Here is a 20,516-nt window from a genome sequence, read left to right on the forward strand (position 1 = left end):
TTTGAATTATCTGGATGATTCAAGCGAAGCAATCCCTAGCCTCAAAATTACTCAGCTACTATTTATACAAGAAAAGTTTAGGTCAAGATAGAGTGTGCTGGTAAATATTCAGGAAGGTGAGAGATTGGAACTTCTCTTAGGTGATTCAGAAAATGGTTTCCTTCACGCATTTTTCTTTTTCACCCAGTTGAACGTCTGAAACAATTCAGAATTAAGATTTTTGTTTGGTTTTGTTTCGTGTAATTTCAGCCCCGCAGTATGTTTTTCTGAATTTTGACGTTTTAAGAAATGCATTAATGAGCAAGATTCACAGTATTTACTTTGGAGGTTGCACAGAAAAATTGAAAAAGTCATCAACATCTAACAAGTGTTGGATCACTTGCTGCGTGTGATGCTGTGCTTGTTCACTGTGATGCACAGGGTTCCTCCATTTCAGGTCCTGGGCAGTGTTCTCACTAGGGTCATTGTTTTCTGCTTATGTATACCTTCCTCCAAGTCCTCTTTTTGGACATCCAACTCCAAAAATGAAAGTCCTGAATTTGAGAAAAATTCTGACAGTCCCTGTTGTCTCATATCAAGCAACTATATATTAGGTTTTGTCTTTGATTCAGAAAGTAGAGTACTGTTTTCAAATCCCACAGCAATCATCAGGGTAGATTAGACATGAGTCCTCTGACCTTTGTGGAGTTTTTTTTCTACTATTTTTTATTGTGGTAAGAACACAACATGGGATCTACTCTCTTAACAAAATTTTAAGTGCATGGTACAGTATTGTTAGCCAGCCATGGGGGTCTAGTGGCTAAGATTCAGCAGGCCCATGCCACCAGCTAGTGCATTTCCCAGTAAGGCACCCCCTGTGGGTTGTCATACTGTGGCGTCTGTGTGTAGCTGTGATGCTGAAAGCTATGCTACGGGTGTTTCAAACACCAGGAGGGCGACCCATGGTGGACAGGTTTTAGCGGAGCTTCCAGACTAAGACAGACTAGGAAGAAGGACCTGGCCACCTACTTCCGAAAAAATTGGCCATGGCAGCAGAGCATTTATACTGTTGAGAGAATGGGGCAAAAAAGACCGGGAAGCTTTCAGCTCTGCAGTACACAGGGTCACTATTAGTCGGAATCAACTCCAGGGCACTGATGACAACAGTATTATTAACTACATGCACAGTGTTGTGTAGCAGATCACTAGAAATTTTCAGCTTTCATGACTGAAAATCCATATCCCTTGAACAGCTCCCAGTTTTCTCCTCCTTCCAGCCCCTGGCGACCATCATTCTACTTTCTGTTTCTGTCAGTTTGATTACTTTACATACCTCTTATAAATAGAATCATGTGCAGTATTTGTCTTTTTGTGATTGGCTTATTTCACTTAGCATAATGTCCTTGAAGTTCATCCATGTTGTAGCATATGATAGGATTTCCTTATTTTTTAAGGCTGAATAACAATTCATTGCATGTCTATGCCATTTTTTTAATCCATTCATCCGTAGATAGACATCTTGAGTATTGTGAATAATGCTGCAACGAACATGGGTGTGCAAGTATCACTTTGAGATCCTGTTTTCAGTTCTTTTAGATATATATACCTAGAAGTGGAATTGCTGGATCATATGGTAGTTTTATTTCTAATTTTTGAGGAGTCTCCCTTCTGTTTCCATGTGGCTGCGCCATTTTGCATTCCCACCCACAATGTAAAAGAGTTCTAGTTTCTCCATATACTTGCCAACACTTAATGTCCATTGTTTTTTTGATAATAGCCATCCTGATCAGTGTGAGGTGAGATTTCATTATGGCCTTCATTTGCATTTCCTGGATAGTCAGTGATATTGAACAATTTTTCATATACCTGTTGGCCATTTGTATATCTTCCTTGGAGAAATGTCTAAGTCCTTAGCCCATTGTTTAATTGGGTTATTAGGCTTTTTTGCTATTGAGTTGCAGGAGTTCCCTCTATATTTTGGAGACTGACTCCTTATCACATATATGGTTTGCAAATATTTTCTCCCATTCCATGGGTTGTCTTTTCATTCTGTTGTTTCTTTTGCTGTGCATAAGCTTTTTAGTTTGATGTTTTCCTACTTGTTTATTTTGTTGCCTGTGCTTTTGGTGTCATAGCCATGAAATCATTGCCAAGATCAATGTTATGAAGCTTTTCCCCTCTGCTTTCTTTTAGGAGTTTTACTGTTTTAGCTCTTACTTTTAAGTCTTTAATCTAGTTTGAGTTGATTTTTGTGTATCGTCTGAGATAAAGGTCCACGTTCATTCTTTTAGTTCTGACTATCCAATTTTCCCAGCACTATTTGTTGAAGAGACCATCCTTTCTCTATTGTGTACTTTGGCACTCTTGTCAAAGATCAGTTGACTGTACAGGCGTGGATTTATTTCTGGGCTCTCTATTCTGTTCCTTGGTCTCTGTTTTTAAGTCTGTTTCTTCAGAAAGAGGTAACCAACTATGAGGAAGAGATGGTGAGGGCTGAACTCAAAGAAGTGTAAGCTCTTTCAAGATTCAAGTTTGAAAGAAGTATATAGCATATAAAATATTTGTAAGTAATGCAGAATTAGTTTTGTGGATAAGCATCAATGCTAATTGTCCTTTCAGTTGTCTTTAGCACCTTCCTACTGCCCCTCTGCTAAAGAATTGAATTGAATGGAGTGCTGCAAATGAAATTCTTTCAGTTATTGCTAACAAATTGGGAAGCTGCTGCTGCTTTAGTTTATGAAAAACATTATGGTGGCTAATAATAACAACAGACACATCATACTACTTAATATGCTCTTCTAAGCACTTTATATGTTTGCTTAATCCTCATAAAACCCTATGAGATGGATGCTGTTATCATCCTCATTATACAGTTGAGGAAACAGAGGAGATGAGAGACCTCACCGCAGTGGAAGGAACACAGAGCTCAGCTGTGCTGCCAGGCTCTCTGGCTCCGGCATCTGTGCTCTCCATCAGGGGCAGCAAACTTTGTAAATGTTCGGATAGGCTTTGTGGGATGTATAGTCTCTGTCGCAACTACTTGATTGGGCCGTTGTAGCATGCAAGCATCCATAAACAATACACAAATTGAATGGGTGTGCCTGTGTTCCAATATGACTTTATTTATGCACACTGAAATTTGAATTTCATATAATTTTCAATTGTCATGAAATGTTATTATTTTATTTTCAATTATTAAAAAATGTAAATCTCATTCTTAAGTCCACGGTGTATAAAAACAGGAGGTGGGCCAAACTTGGCCCTCAGGTAGTAGCTTGCCAATCACTGCTGCAAATCCCTCCAGGTTTCTGGCTTATAACTCTGGGAGAATAGCATTTTAGCAAATGATTTGCTAGTTTTAAGATAAAGCTTATGGGTAGTGGCTGAGTCACCTTAAGGAATGATGACCTCCCTGGGATAGGATCCTCTGTATAGAATGGCTTCTTCAGAGTCTTCCCCATTGCCCAGTAAGATGCTCAAAAGGAACACTGTGAAACCCTGGCTTGTCAGTCTCACCCTATGTAGTAATAGCTAGAGGGCAATGACAAAGCTGGATGCAAAGCTAGCTTTAAATGTTTATCTAGGTAACATGGATTCCTTTATTTATAAGCTGAGTATTGTCAAACCTAAAAAAATTAGGAAAAAATAAAGGCTCAATAAGAACTTTACAAAAATAGAGATGAATATAGGCAATTTATCTTATGGTTTTGATATTTACTCCAGTGGAAGGGGTAAAGGTGCGAAGTGAGAGAAATAAGCAACTTTGCTAAGTTCTTGGTATGTCCCAAGTGTTGTACTGGAAACTTCCTTAAGATATTGCGCTTAAAGGACATCACCTTCAAAAGGAAATGCAATTACCCCCATTTCATGTGTGAGGAAATTGAGGTATAAGTAACTTTCCTAAGGTTACATACCAGGTCTTGACCCCCGATTTACCTAACTCTAAAGCATGGGTGTTTTAAAATATAAATAAACTACAAAGATAATAAACCAAGCTTACATTTTTTTTCTCAATCTCCCAGTGTTGTCTCAAGACTCTTCTATGGCTCTGCAATTCTATTGGATCAAGAATTTGGGGGTTGTTTTTTTTCTATTCCTGAATAGAATCTGTTTCAGAAATCAGAATATTACATTTAAAGCAATTGTCTAAAATAATGAACACCTCTTTAGCTCTATTATTAATTATAAGGGTTGACTTTATGATAGACAATTAATTTTTTGACAAAGGTGTAAATATGCTTGGCTAAAGGGAGGTCAAGAAATGAATGCTGGAATTAGGAACTGGCTATAATGGGTCCTTTCTGAGTTGTTCACTGATTCTCAAGCCTCCACAGCTTGGACTTACAGCCATCACCGTGTTTGGGACCAGGTAGAGAGGAGAATAGTGAATACTGGAGCTGTATTCCTGGGTAGAAAATCACCTGTGTTCAGCAGCAGAATTCCCCGAGGATGATTTTTCCTAAGAACAATGGACTAGAATATAGTAGGGTGTCCTCAACTCTTAAAGAGATTGTGTTCTAGAAGCTGGTTGTTTGCAACCTGGGTTATAGTCTCCTATAGAAGTCCTTTTATGACTGGTTCCCACGCAAGTTTTCAAAGGTTCTTCAGAGCTCTCAGTGTTCTTCTGAAGGAACCAGTCATGGAGCTAGGGCAGGGTGAGGTAGGGAGACCTCACTTCGGCTTGTGTTCTGCCCACCCCCATCCTAGTCTCTTGATCCTGCCAGTCCTGATGTCACAAAGTCTACACAGAACCAGAGGTGAAGTCAGAAGTCAGGATTGCGGGGTCGGGAAGGGGATACAGTCTCCATCAGCTCTGTTAGCGTGTGGGAGGGTGGTGGCGGGGAGGAGGAAACACAGAAGAAAAATTTCAAACTAGAACTCTGGAGAAGGAAGAATGACTGTTTTTGACTCCCAGGCACCCCGGTGGAGTAGCTATTTCCAGAAAGCCAAACTTGTAAGAAGCTTATACATGTCAGTTATATGTAAATTGGGAATTTCTTAATCAAGAGTAAGATATCTCTTACTTCATATAATTTTTCAGAAAGTCACGTGCCTGTTTTCATATAGTGGGGAGTCAGTGGCAAAGTTAAGAAAGGAATGTGGGTTAATTGATTCTCATTTGTGTATTTTGTCTGAGAAAACACAAATTATGATATTACTATTATGGTAAGCAAAAGATTAGTTATGCTGTATTTTAATGCTGTATTCAAATCTTGTTTATCATACACTGAAAAGCAACGGTTTTTCAAGTATCTAAGACTCTGTATGGGAGAATCTATCTCAGTCTAAAGCATATTATCAGAAGAGCTACAGATATTTTAGTTTCAATTACATTGTATGTTTTGAAGAATCTGTTAGAATTATTGTTCTGTGAAGCAACTTGTATTATATTGTTTCCGTTTTATTAAAATAGGAGGAATAACTTTAAATTAGATCCAGTTTTCTCAGAGCAAAAGAAAAAACAATGGAAGGCTTTTCTCTTGGCAAATGAGAGAAATTTGGGGGAACTGAATTCTCTAGGAAGCTGAAGCTACATAGAGCTTCGTATTCTATTAATAAGTCTATACTAATATTCTCAATGTAGAAATCCAATCATCATTTCTGTATACCCTTTAAAAATCTCAAAATTGAGAACAAGTTTTTCCATTTTTAAATAATTTCCTTTACCATATTTGTTAATTTCTACAATCCCCTCTTAAATTTTAGCCCCAAAGAACATTCAGATAATATTTTATAAAAATAAACTTGACAGATATTCTCAACCTGAAAAAACAATGAGCTAATAGAATCGCACAGATTAAGAACTTTCTGATTTCTTACCAGTAAAATTAGAACATCTGAGTTGTTATGGAACTATCCAACATTAGATAGATATCTTTACTTGCCTGCATCTTGAAGTGAGGTCTCAGAGGTAGAAGCTGATGATTCTTAGAGGAGTATGTCCTTGCAAGGTGACCAAACATGAGTCAAGAAGTATAAACTGTAATAGCAGATTAATCACATTGCCCTCTTGATCCTTGGCAATCAGTAACCAACCATAAAAACATTCAACAGTGTAGGCAGCTCTCCCATAGGCCCCAGAGAGGCTTTCTGTGAAATATGCATGTTTCACTGTTAGAGAGAATTACCTTAGCTAAGGCAGACAGGAACCAATGGCAATTGTGATGAACACATACAGAGTTCAATATTTGACATTCCTTTGGAATTATTGCCTCTACCAGAGACTTCTGAAGACTTACAGAGCTGTGCACTGCACCAGTGGTGTGTGACAGCTGGCCAGCAAGAGCCAATTTTCAGGAATTTTGTCAGCTTATTGTTAAACTGTCAATATTATAAATTAAAAATTTTATCTTACAAAGCTAATCAATACTCAAAATGCATCACTTCTTAATTATTTTTCTACACTTACACTATGCAATGGGGTACCTGCTGGATGTTAATTCCCAGCTCCAGCCTTACTCATATCATGTTAGTAGCTTGAAATTGGCCATGGTGCGAATATTTACACCGTGGAAATCAGCTTGTACTTACAAATAAGAGATTGATTTATTGTTTTGTTGCTTGTTTACTCTAGACTTAGAGTCAACATGTTGTCGACAGGTTGGAGAAAATATTAATAATGTAGATTAAGGTTAAAAGTGTGTGTCTGTGGCCAATTGTAGCCACCCCTGATGCAGGAAGGGTTAATAATCACTGGAATAAGGCTTGCCAACAAACTGTGACCCAGAGGTGAGAAGACTGGTTAGCCAATGATGGGTAAGACCTCCAGGGTGGGGCAACCTAAGACAGGTGCGGTCACCTGGGGGCACAGATGGAGACTTGATATCGATCTCGGGGCAGGAGGGGCCGTTGCCTAGGAGACTTTACCTGCTCCGAGATAAAAATATACCAGCACAGCAATAACATGATAATATCAAAACAGAGGCCGAGGGAGGGCTCCTTGAGAAATCACTAAGAATTCTTGGCATTTGCTAATTACTTCATCCAGAACACCTGTGTATGTTTAACAGATGTAAGCTATGTATATATCGAAACGCTGGTTATAATAAACTCAGAGTGGCCATCAGCCCTCTCCGCATCTATCCTGATGTGTACATTGGATTGCAACACCGACACCAATACATTGTGAATTGTACAAAGAGTTGAGGAAACATTCTTCCAGCATTTTAAATTATTTTGATTTAGTAGAATCATTTACTGGGCTTTATAAAGAGCTAATTTCATCATAACTAGCTATGAAAAAATTGTATCATTTAAATTTAATTTTAAATCATGAAGCTGATCTCAAGGATTTTTAGGATTTTGTAGGTAATTAGAATCAATGTTCCAATCCCTGCAATTTTGCGAAAAGCTAAAAAGAAAACGTGATTGCCATCGGTAGTCCTGAAGCTGAAATGTTTCAGTTTATTGAAAGTACTTTTTGAGGATGAGCAATTGTTTAACAGTAAATCACATATTGGATTTGACAATAAATTTATTGGGAAAGTCTTAGTTGGTTGGGATGCAACTAACTCCATTTGTCAAATCATGATTGAATTCCAACCACAGGTTGGCTATGGATAAAAAGGTTTGGCAAAAATCAACATAAGTGTTCTGTGAGAATCACTTGGCTATATGAAATTCACAGTAAAAAATACTGTATATATTATTATTATTTATAAATTGTGTGCTACACACTATTTATATCAGTAAAATTTATAATAATCTTATGTGTATACATATGTACATGTAAGTTTTTTTGCCTTGGAGAGCCAGTTAAACATTTCCCAGCACACCACTGGCTGCAGCCTAAAGGTCAAGAGAGTGTCCTTTGAACTCAGGGACTTAGAAGCTATTTCTGGGCTTCCTGCTGTGGCCTTGATATTGACTCGCAAACCAAAGGTAGTGTGCAATGGGATTTTTAAGTACATCTAGGCAAAATTTCAAAAGTTTGTCATCAGGGCCCTCGAATGCTCCCATCTGCTCTTATCTTCCAGGTTCTGAAAGCAGCTATCATGGGCCCTTAGGTGTCCCTCTTGTACCTCTGTGACTGTCAAAAGTCAGTCCCGGCTTCATAGTTCAGCCATCTTTGAAGAGTCCTTGAGCTTTAAAAACACTGTTATGCGCCTTTAAACTCCTGTCCATTGGATGCGGAAGGCCTCTTATACATAGTTGTTAGAAGTTATTTGATTAAAACATAAATGTTGCGAAATACTAGCATTTTGAAATGGCACATTTTTTACCTGAAATTAATCTTTAATAATAGAATATCTGGGAGGTTTAAAAAATAAAATAAGATGTGTTTATTAAAATTTGTAAAATATAAATGAAAAGAAGAAAAATGTCACCTACCGCCCAGAGAAAATCATTGTTAATGTTTTGGTGTTTATCCTTCCAGGCTATTTTCTATGCCTAAAAATAACATCATCCTGTATATACTATTTTGTAACTTGCTCTTTCACCTAATATATTGAACAAATATCTTTTCATTAAATATTCTAAATCAACACCATTTTTGATGGCTACAGAGTATTCAATTGTATGATCATTCTATACTTTAGTTAACCATTGCCATATTATTTGTTTCCAAATTTTTATTATTATATACAATGCTGAAATAATATCATAATTGAAATTTTGCTCACATTTTGGAATGTTTTCTTAGATATATTCTTACAACTAGACTTGGTGGGATGAGGTTTTTGAAATTATAGATAGTTATTGCAAATTGCCTCTCAGGAAGTTTGTAACTAATTTATACTATGATCAATAGGATATGAGAGCATTTAGCTCTATATGTTAGAGAGGTGTGCAGTGATGTACAATGATGTCCTTGCCTATCTCTCCCTCTATAAACCTGGATTGTAGACTGAGTTGTTAAGGCGGTTATCCCTGGATGTTGAGTTTATGGACATTTTTTCTTTAATTTTCCTTGTGTGTAAATTGTTGTACTTTTCAGTGAACATTAAAAGGAAAGAAGAGTCTTGTTAATTAAAACAAACTAATTAGCTTTGTTACATTAACAAAACCCTACCATTAACAGAATTAAAAAGCAAATGACAAATAGAAAAAATATTTGCAACATCTTTAATCATGGGTTTCCATCCTACACATGTGCACAGTTGATGGGAATGGAGAATGGTGCAGCTGCTATGAAAATGGTATGGAGATTCCTCAAAAAATTAAAAATAGAATTACCATATGGCTCAGCAATCCAACTTCTGGGTATATGTCCAAAGGAATTGAAAACAGGATCTCAAAGAGACATCTGCACACCCATGTTCATTGCAGTATTATTCACCATAGCCAAGATGTGGAAGCTACCCAAATATCCATCTACGTGTGAGTGGATTAAAAAAATGTGACGTATACATAGATGGGACATTGTCCAGCCTTAACAAAGAAGGAAATCCTGTCATATGCTGCAACATAAATGAGCCGCAAGGACATTATGCTAAGTGAAATAAGCCTATCACAAAATGACAAATACTGTGTGATTCTATTCATGAGGTATCTAAAGTAACCAAACTCATAGCAGCAGAAAGTAGAATGGTGGTTGCCAGGGGCTGGAGGAGGGGGAAAATGGGAGTTGTTCACTGGGTCTAGATTTTCAGTTATGCAAAATGAAAAGTTCTAGAGATCTACTGTACAAGACTGTGCATATAGTTAACAATACTGTACTATACACTTAAAAGTTGTTTAGAGGGTAAAGTTATTTGTTTTTTAACCACAATTTTTTAAAAAAAATATTTTACTTTTTTCCTTTTTATCCCCAAAGCCCCCTGGCACATAGTTGTGTATTTTTAGTTGTGGGTCCTTCTAGTTGTAGAATGTGGGATGCCGCCTCAGTATGGCTTGATGAGCAGTGCCGTGTACCTGCCCAGGATTTGAACCGGCGAAACCCTGGGCCACCGCAGTGGAGCGCATGAACTTAACCACTCGGCCACGGGGCCGGCCCCAGAACCACAATTCTTTTTTAAAAAAGAATGAGCATATGACCTAATTCTGGCCAGTAAGATTGGAAAGGAAGTCATGTGAGGGGCATCTAGGAAATGTTTGCTTGCTTTTAAGAATGTGATTCAAGAAGAAATGGTTGGAATTCTTACATCTGTTTCATTACTAGTCTGAGGATCAATCCACTAACAGACTCTCAAGGGCACTCAGCCAGACCACTGGTTTACTACACTTAAAGCTGCTATACTTCTGAGAAATAGATTTCCTTATCACTTAATTTAGCTCCGTCGGTGTTTAGGGTTACTTACTGCACAGAAACATCTCTAAAAAACAGAGAAGATTTCTAAAGGATAATTTATTCTTTAAGTATCTTGGCAAGTTATCTAAACTATATATCTATTAAAAAATATAGTGAAGGCTTTCTTTTCTTAAAGTCAGGTTTATTGAGGTATAATTTACATACAGTAAAACCCCACTTTTTAAAATATAAAGTTTTGATTCTGACAAATGCATACTTCTTTATGGATTAGTCCTTATGCCTGTTTATCAAGGAAAAAAATTATGAGGACATTGTCCTAATTTTAGCTTTTATTTGAGAGAAAAAATGGGGTAAACTCATCTTTCTGTATTTGTAGCTCCAAGTTACCTTTAATTAGCTACGAAGCCATCTGTAGAGAGAGAGAGAAAAGTCCAATTCATGTCAGTGTCTTGAGTGCCCCAAATGCTCTGAACACAGTCACATTTTTTGCCAATCCTTTTTATTTGCAATAACCCAGGACTTCCCTCGTTTCTGAGCTGGAAGTCTTCAGTTCTGGGAAACCCCTCAGTCCTGGGCAGACCAGGATGGTTGGGCACCCTAGCAAGATTTCTAACCTTGGAACTATTGACATTTGGGGCTAGATAATAGGGGGACTGTCCTGTGCAATGGAGGATGTTTGCAGCACCCATGGCCTCTACCCACTAGATGCCAGTGACACTCCCCACCACCAGTTGTCACAATCAAAAATGTCTCCAGATATTTCCAAATGTCCCTGGGGGACAAATCGCCCAGGGTAAGAGTCACTGCCCTGGATCTAAGTGCTCTCGTGGCCTACACATTTGAAGCCTGTAATCTTATTCTTTGTTTCTGTTGTAAAGCAAAAACAAGTTGATTCTGCTATTTACATAGGACTTAAAACTCTGAGGAATTGCTCCTAGATTCTCTCCTTCTTTTTGAGATTCTCCATCCTCCTGCCCCTCTCCCACACACACTTTTTTAACATTGTAAGGAACCTGAGCAATGATTCTCGGTGCTTCTCTCCTATAGGTTCTGGGAAGCTGCCATTGTGTCCATTAACTCTCTGGATCCAAAGTTCTTTTTTTGTTTGTTTCTTTGTTATTTCTACTTCTTCCACGATGGCATAGTCATATTACAGAATCATATGTTTTACACATACTTATAGGATTGAATGTGCATGTGTTTTAATGGGATGGTATTTTGTACACTTTTCCGCTTTTTGCCTTTCTCAGTTAACAATACTACCTGGAAAGATCTCCAAGAAAACGAGTACAGCTCTAATTTATACTTTTTAAATGACTGTATAATGTTCCGTGGTGTGGATGTACTGTATTTTATACACCATTCCTCTATTATCTTTGTGCAACTTAACATGCAGTGTTGCAGTAAACATCTGTGTACGTATATGTATACCGTCTAGTGTTCCTTTTTCTATGGGAGAGATTCCCAGAAGTGGGATTGCTGGATCAGGGATATTTCAAATTTTAGTCGATTTGCCAGACGGCTTTTTAGGAAAGCTGTAATAGTTCACATTTCTACTCATATTGTCAAAAAAAACCCCACCTCTTTCTATATATCCCTGATAGAAATGTGTCCTTGTTCTGTTTAATTTTTGCCAATCTGCTGGGAGTAGATTGACGGCTGGTTGATGGTTTACTCTGTATTTCCCTGACTGGTAGAGTTTGAACATTGTTTAACGTTTGCAGGCTATTTCCATTTGCTTCTTTGTGAAAATTTCTACTTCTGCCCTTTGACATTTTTCCCACTGGAAATTTTATTGTTACAATTTGTAAAAGCTTATCTATATCCATATATCTATATCTTTATCTATATCCACATCCACATCCATATCTCTATCTGCATACATCTGCATTACCTACCAGTGTATCATTTTTAACTTTAATCTTTCCTGATAGTAATATTGCCCTTCCTGTCCCTTTTTAATTCACATTTATGTTTTTCTGGTATCTTTTTGTCTCTCTCTTATTTTCGGCCTTTCTTTATCATTTTTCCTGTTTTATTCTTGTAAACAGCCTGTATCCAGCTTTTGTTTCAATTGAATCTGTGTGTTTTCATGATAGTTTTTGTAGAAGCATTATGTCCTAACCAATATTCTTGATATTCCTTCCATATACTTTATTATTTATTTTTACTTGATTCTCTCCTGTTTCTTTCCCTCTTATTAATTTGTAAATTCCCCTATACTTTTCAATTTTCAGCACTTATAATTAGACATCTATTTCTATTCTATTATTTGAAAACATGATACCCAGCATTCCTCCCACCAGAATGTTCAATTTCCTCACTGCCCATCTCCAATAAGATAAGATCGTTTGTCATCCCTGCTCTTCGACTGGCCTCCTCGGATCCCCTTTGAAATGCTTTTACTTCTTTCCTGTCCCAACCACCTGCTCCTAGGAATTGCTGAGCACCTTCAGTGCTTTTCATTCCTGACTGTTATTAGAATAGCTCTTGCATTATGTCTCTTCTATTTCAGTGCTCCTTATTTTTACTTAGTTTCCATATCCTCAGTTTATCATTATTAATTTTAATTTAAAGACAATTACTTTGGAAACTTAATTGCTCATTACTCTTTTCCTCTCTTCTTCATAGACCCTTATCTTGCATACTCTGTTCATGTTCATTTATTGTTGGGAATCTTTCCTTAAATCAGATATATTTTTCTGAATCTTTGCATATCCACAAATCTATGGCCAGCATGGGATAGTTGTAATACAAGTCTTTTCTCTCACTGGTCTGTGAATGCCATTCTGTCCTCTGATGTTGCAGATGAGATGTTCATTGCCAGTCTCATTAATTGGCAACTTGTTTCTTCTGTCTGAATGCTTGTAGGGTTTTCACTTTATTCTTGGAATTTAGGGATTTCTAGACTGTACCTTGGCTATGTGTGTGTGTGTGTGTGTGTGTGTGTATACATATATATGTATGTATGTATGTATATATATATATATATATATATATATGTGGTGGTCTAGTGGTTAAAATTCGATACTCTCACCGCCACAGCCTCGGTTCTTTCCCAGTAAGGGAACCACACCACCCATCTGTTGGTCGTCATATTGTGGCAGCTGTGTGTGGCTGTGATGCTGAAAGCTATGCCACTGGTATTTCAAATATCAGCTGGGTTACCCATGGTGGACAGGTTTCAGTGGAGGATCCAGACTAAGACAGACTAGGAAGAAGGACCTGGCCACTCACTTCTAAAAAAAATTGGCCATGAAAACCCTATGAATAGCAGCAGAGCATTGTCTGTTATAGTGCTGGAAGGTGAGGGAATGGCACGAAAAGACCAGGCAGGATTCCACTCTGCCATCCACAGGATTGCTAGGAGTGGGACTCAACTTGATGGCACTAGCAAACAAACAAAATGTATATATGCATATATATATGTATGTATGTATTTTATCAGTCCTTCCTGGAAATTTTTGAGGCCTTTTCTTCAGCTCTGGGAAAAATTCTTCTATTATATCTTTAATTATAATGTGTTCCTTCTGTTTCTTCTTTTATTTCTGGAACATCTGTTTGTGTATTAGATCTCTTCAATTTATCCTCTAATTCTTTAATATTTTTCCTCATGAATCTCTCTCTCTCTCTCTTTTTTTCTTTTTGCTTTGTTGTTTGAAAGGTTTCTTCTACTTGATTTTCCAGGCCACTGTTTGGCCTCTCCTGGTCCCCCTTGTCCTGCACGACTTTGTGTACAGAAGCCCAAGGGCACTACAGTTTGCTCCCCCGAGGATTCTCTACTCATTCTCCCAAGATAAAAGGGCTAACGAATGATATTTCATATGAAAAAAATCCAACAGATTACCAAGAATGTATAATAGTCATTAGCCTTTATGCAGGAACAGCAGAGTCTCAGACTTTATAAAACAAAACTGATAGAAGTACAAGGAGAAATGCACTAACACAGCCTCCTGGGACTTTTTACACATTTCAGACACTAAAAAATCAATTAGGCAGAAAATAAGAATAGAGAAGATTAGAGTGACACAATTATCAAGCAGAATCTTATATACATATACAACTGTGCACCCAACAAAAAGAGAATGCACATTATTTTCAACATAGAATATCTTTGAAAATTGACTATGGAATAGACCAAAAAGGAAGTTGTCCGTAAAAGCTGAAAAAACCCCAAAACATACACACATATCTTGTTCACTGACCACAATGGAATTAAAAAAGAATCAACAGGGGCTGGCCCCACGGCCTAGTGGTTAAGTTTGGGGCACTCTTCTTCCGTGGCCCAGGTTCTGTTCCCAGGGGTGGACCTACACCACTTGTCAGTGGCCATGCTGTGGTGACGACCCACATAGAAAATAGAGGAAGATTGGCACAGATGTTAGCTCAGGATGAATCTTCCTCAAGCAGAAAGGGGAAGATTGGCAACAGATGTTAGCTCAGGGCAGCTCTTCCTCAGAAGAAAAAAAGAAAAGATCAACAATAAAAAGATATTTTTAAAAGTTCTAAACATAGCTGTAAGTTTAAAAACACGCTTTTAAATAATCTTTTGGTTAAACATAGCATATAAAAATTACTGTAAAAATTTGGGACTAGGATAATTAAAGAGTACATTGTTAGGCACCAAAAATAGTATTCAGTGAAAAATGTATATCCTTAAATGTTTGTAATTAAAAAATAAAGATTGAACATAAATGAGCAAAGAAACTGGGAAAAAGAGCAACTTAATAAACCCAAATAAAGTAGACTGAAGGTTTGAGAAATAAATATGGAAAAGAAAATAAACCAAAAAAATCAATTTGAGTTTATTAACAAAATTGAAAGCTGTTTCTTTAAGAAGGCTAATAATGTAGAAAAATCTTAGGTATAATTTATCAAGGAGAAGAGAGGAACAGGAGCCAAAAGAAAAAAAAAAAACAGGGACAGGAAAGTTAAAAATACATTTTAAGACAATACAACCTAATTGTTCTCAGTGCTTTCTCCCTTCCTATATCAGTGCCCTTTGTCATGTAAATTTGCAGCTTCTCCTGATAAAGGTAGAGAAATCCACCTCCATTCCTGATACAGGGCTGGGCCACCTGACTGACTTTGCCTGATGAGCAGAAGTGGCAGTGTGCCAGTTCTGAAACTAGGCCGTAAGAGGCATCACATATTTCCAGTTATCCCTCTTGTACTTCTGCCATCACCATGAGAAAAACATGTCTTGGTAGCCAGTTGGTCCAAAGAGGACATGAGGCACATCCTCAGATGTGGAGCCAAGCCCCGAGATCAGCCAGTGCTCAACTGTCTTGCAGGTGTGTGAGCTGGATTAGATGTTGCTTTACGCCACTAAGTTTGGGGTGGTTTATTGCATAGCATTATTGCAGCTATGCTGACTAACATACCATGTTACTAATACATTTGTAAAACTAGAATACAGATAACTTTTCTAGACGTAAGTTTGAACAAAATAAGCCCAAGAAGAAGTAGAAAATCTGAAAAGAAGAATTATCAAGAAAAGAAAATGGGTATTGCAAAGTTCTGCCACCAGCAAATGACATATTCTACTAAGTCTTCAAATAATAGATTATTCCCATCTTATACAAGCTGTTACAAAACTTGGAAAAAGACAAGACACTATCCAATTCATTTAAAATAAGGTAACATGACATTGGTAACAATTCAAGACTAGATCAGAAAAAGAAAAGAAAATCATGGATCAAGCTTAATTAAACATACATGCAGATTTCCTAAGTTAAATAGTTGGGAGACAAAAGTTAGTTAGGAGCCAAAACTATATGTTAAAGGAACATATAGTTAGCCGCCAAAAGTTAAGAATAGTATTTGTTAACAGTAAATACTATAGCAGTGCTAAGACAGGGAAGATAAAAGTATTCCTTTGTTCATATCCCTTTTCCATCACGTAATGTCCCTCCTGATCTATGTTCTATCCCAAACCCAGCTGAATACTTCCTTTGTGATGTCGTGTAAGGATTAGTTAAATCCCTCTTTGTAATTTAGCTTATCACGTGTACGTGAATCCTCAAAGATTTATAAAACTTTAAAGGCAGTCACTGGGAATTATTCACCTTGTCAATGCAAATCATCAATAACCAGTCTATAGATAAGAAAGACAGAGTGATATTGATTGAGCTGAGGACTAGTCTGGAAGCATTCTTTTCCCCAGGGAAGGAAGAGCTCCAGGGAAGTGTGGTTTGCAGCATGGTTGTATACCATTTCAGAATAAAGAACATACGTCAAGCAGGATAGGAATGCAATTTTTTTCCCCAAAGTCACAAGGAGATGTTTTGCCGAAGTTTAGCACATACACAGCAGGTCAACTTGATTTTAGTTCTCTAGGAAGAAAAGCTTGTCTTCAAAGAAGTGCTGGCATTGGCGTCAGAGAGGGAGACAGTACAGCCCTTTCTTTAAAGAGCGCATTCTTTGCTCTGGGAAGATGTCTGAAGCAGATGTACGGTGCATGTTTGGTGGGCCATAAGTCAGGCTGCTCTGGGAAAAACAAGTTTTAGGCCGAATCAGATTTAAACCAGAATGACTTCTCCATATACCTCAATATGTGGAAACTTATTCTTTATTATTTTCATCAGCCTTTATGTCTCTCAGAGTATCTTGCAAAAAATAGACCCTCAGTAATTACGTGATGATTGTTTGCCAGAGGCCTGGACTGGGCTGCTTTAAATTTCTTCCAGACAAAATTCTAAAACCAGTAGACTCTTGTGAATGAAAATACTGAACATGGGGCCCACCCGTGGCCGAGTGGTTAAGTTCACAGGCTCCACTTCAGCCGCTCAGGGTTTATCGGGTTCGGATCCTGGGCGTGGACACGGCACTGCTCCTCAGGCCACGCTGCGGCGGCATCCCACATGCCACAACTAGAGAGACCCACAACTAAGATATACAACTATGTACTGGGGGGATTTGGGGAGAAGAAGAAGAACAAAAAAAGATTGGCAACAGATGTTAGCTCAGGTGCCAATCTTTAAGGAAAAAAAACAAAAACTACCCAGAGAGATGAGCTGTTAAATCTTAAAAAAAAAAAATACTGAACATAAAGCATGTTATTTCAACTACTTGTATCAGTATAATACTCTACAAGTAGTTTATGTACATTTTCCTATTTAATATTTTTAAATTTGTGAGTCGGGTTTGTAATCACCGTTTTACAGATGACTATACTGAGGCTAATTAAATTGAAGTAACTTGCCCCTGGTCTCACTAATAAATGGAGAGGCTGGACATGAATTTAGGTCCTCTCAAACCAAGTCTCTTGTTTTCTAATATATATAGTGTATTAAATTTCTTCCCATATTAATTTAATTTTAAAACATGGAAGTGATTAAATTCTGTTGAAGTGATAACTGGCATACACATCATAAATAATAACAGAAGGTTTCTCAAAACCTGAAAGTTATTAAAAAAGAGGAAAATTTAGAAAAATTAGAAAAATTATGTATTAACTATAATTACATCAGGGCTAATTTATCATCTCACACAAAAGCATTTTATTTGGACAGGTTGCTAAAAGTTCAGTCTTTTTTTTGACAAGTTGAAAATTTTAATGAAAAAGGTAGAAATCTACAGAACACGATTAGAAAAAATATATAATGAATAGGAACAAAATTTTATTCTGAGAAAAAGGTGAGGATCATTGATTTACTTGGAAAAAAGAGATCTTTAAATTTGGGAAATTTAAAATGGCGGTAAGCAAGTGGAGAAAGCTCATCTTTTTAAGGAGTGATTAGTACTGTGTAGCACAGGGAGTATAAAAGTGATTTCCATTGTCCTATGTTTATTTGTCATTCATTTTTCTAGTTTAACAGACGTACTTTTTTTTTTTAATTCCAAATACCTAGTATCTTGTCTTTGTTGTTGGTATAGCTAATGTTACATTTCGCTGACGCTTGACTCGGTGCTATACTGACACTGTCCACAAGGTGTCACTATAACATTATTTTGGAACCTGCCTTGCTGCTGCTTTTTTTTGAAACTCTCACTAATTTTTCCATTCGTACTAAGATGCAACTTGGACTTTTCAGAGGGAATGTCCCTGGACTATGCTGGTTGCTCTCAGGGAGAGTACCTACGCTGATGTTGAGAATTCTGAAAAAAGCTGAGGACTAGACCAACGAAGTTGCTGATGAGCAATGCTCACCAGAACTGGAAGACTGAAAGGAATGCTTTTCTCCTCTCCTCTTACCTTTCACCTGCCTTTTGTGTCCCTACTGACATCACAAGTCAGTGGGCGAGAAAGTCTGGGAAACACAGTCTGCAGAGTCTCAGCACGGAGCAGAGCGGGCTTGGAGCTGAGAGACAGAAAATAAATAAGCAGCATGAGTAAATGAAGCAATAAGACCATATAAATAGAAGGGGAAAGTGGCTGGAGTTAAAACATTTTTGGTCTGTGTATTATTCAGGAGGAGAGTGAAGACACTGATTATCTTTAAACTTTTTAAAAGTGAAATATGCATGTTGCAATCTCTAGGGTACTTACTATAAGGACACAAATAAACTATACCTTTCAAAGCAGGAAAAGGAAAAAATGGAATGAAGGGAAATAGTCCATCAACCCTGAAGGCAAGACAGCGGAGAAAGGATTATTATAAAGCAACATAAACAAAAACCAACAAAATAGGATATTTGAAATAAATACAGATATATCAGTAATCACAATCAATTTAAGTGGACTGAATTCTCCAGTTAAAATAGACTAGATTTAAAAAGCATCTGTATTATGCTCTTATAATATATACACCTCAAATATAGAGATCCAGAAAGGTTAAAAATTGAAGGAAAAAAAAGAGATGGGAGAGGAAGTAACAAAAAGAAGGCTGATGGGAAGGAGATAAAAATAGGATTATATGACATATTTTATTCAGCGTGGATAGGAACCTAAAAACATGTTTGATTCCTAGCTGAACTCTAATTGCCATCTGCCATGTGGTTTTCAGAAGATGCGTGCACATTGCCTGGGGAGTCAGAGACAAAGATTCCTCCAATTTTATGGGTCCAGGTGCCACCCACACAGACAAACTTTTGCAAAAGTATCTGATACACTTTCACTTCATTTCTCTTTTTATTTTCTGAAGTGATTTAAATAAATAACATCATGGTATTTTGCCCTTAGATATGTCATCCTACGTCTTTAAACAATAAGCACATTTTCTTACGTAACCACAATGCTATTGTCACATGTAGCAAAATTAACATAAATTTCCTAATAATTATGAATAATTATAATACCCAGTCCTTATTCGAATTAGCCCAATTATCTCTTACGCTTTGCGTTTCTCCTTCATTTTATTTACTCTTTAGATCACCAAACCTTGTGCTGCTCTCGAGCCCTCCTTCCGGGGCCGCCATGAAAGGCCTTTCCTAACTTGCGAAGCTGACGCTGCAGGAGTGCTTACCTTCCTTCACCTGAACCAGCAATTTCAACCAACCTGGTCTCACCTCGGAGAAAGGGCGAACAGAATCACTAGCTTACAAAATTCATGGAGAAGGAAGGCATTTTGCATTTTTGTTTTCACTTCTGGCGCATATAAGATGCTCAGAAAATATTAAATTCAAATTATGTACATTGTTGTGAGGTGGACAATTTGTTAGCGTAAATCAGGCAGCTATAAGTTGATGTTTCTTTGTATCCTCTATATAATATGTTTTCAAATACTTGTTAATTGATAGATACTGCCTAAATACAAATTTCTATTTTTGAAGTACTTAACATATTTAGTCAAGTGTGAAGATATTTTAGAAAAATCCTCACAGGTTTTCCCTCTAGTATTTTGTACTCATTCCCCCACCATCTCTTATCATTGGTGTTAAACTTCTTCACTGAATGAAATGACATAGAGTCAGCCAGAACATTTTAATGTCTTCTACCCTTAATGTGCATCTTATTTAGAAATCTAGAGAGTAGTTGGAAATGCAATAGCTTATGTCAAGTATAAATGCCAATATGGTCTTTAGCTTAATTAAAACCACAGGAACAGATCTGAAAAAATGAACCGATTTCTAAGCTGGTATTTGGAAAGTCTACCCTGAGGTATCTGGTTGATGAGGCACCCCGGAGGCCGGGCACTTCCTGCTGTAGCTATCTTTTAGAAGCTAAGATTTTTATGTTAGTCATACGTATTACTGTCTCCTCCCACAAGATATTTAGTAACTTTTGCTTTTGTTTGTTTTTGACGAGAAAAATTATCTAAATATAAATAATAATCAGCACTAAAAATTGTTTTAAATCATGTATGAAAAGTTTCACATGTGTATCTCTAACATTTGGGCAACCTGTTCGTGTAGGTTTTATTTCCATTGTACCTTTGTCTTGATAAATCAGAGAGATTGCTTA

At 37.2% G+C, this 20,516-nt stretch overlaps 1 long non-coding RNA gene across 1 annotated transcript; it reads left to right on the forward strand.

Moving 5' to 3' along the window:
• The first annotated feature begins 4,744 nt into the window (after window positions 1–4,744).
• On the forward strand, window positions 4,745–19,746 carry LOC138923893 (uncharacterized). Its single transcript, XR_011438154.1, has 2 exons — window positions 4,745–4,933; window positions 19,484–19,746. It is a non-coding gene; the product is annotated as an uncharacterized lncRNA (long non-coding RNA).
• The last annotated feature ends 770 nt before the right edge of the window (window positions 19,747–20,516 follow it).

This window comes from Equus caballus, chromosome 4 (assembly GCF_041296265.1).
Source record: "Equus caballus isolate H_3958 breed thoroughbred chromosome 4, TB-T2T, whole genome shotgun sequence".
NCBI lineage: Eukaryota > Metazoa > Chordata > Mammalia > Perissodactyla > Equidae > Equus > Equus caballus.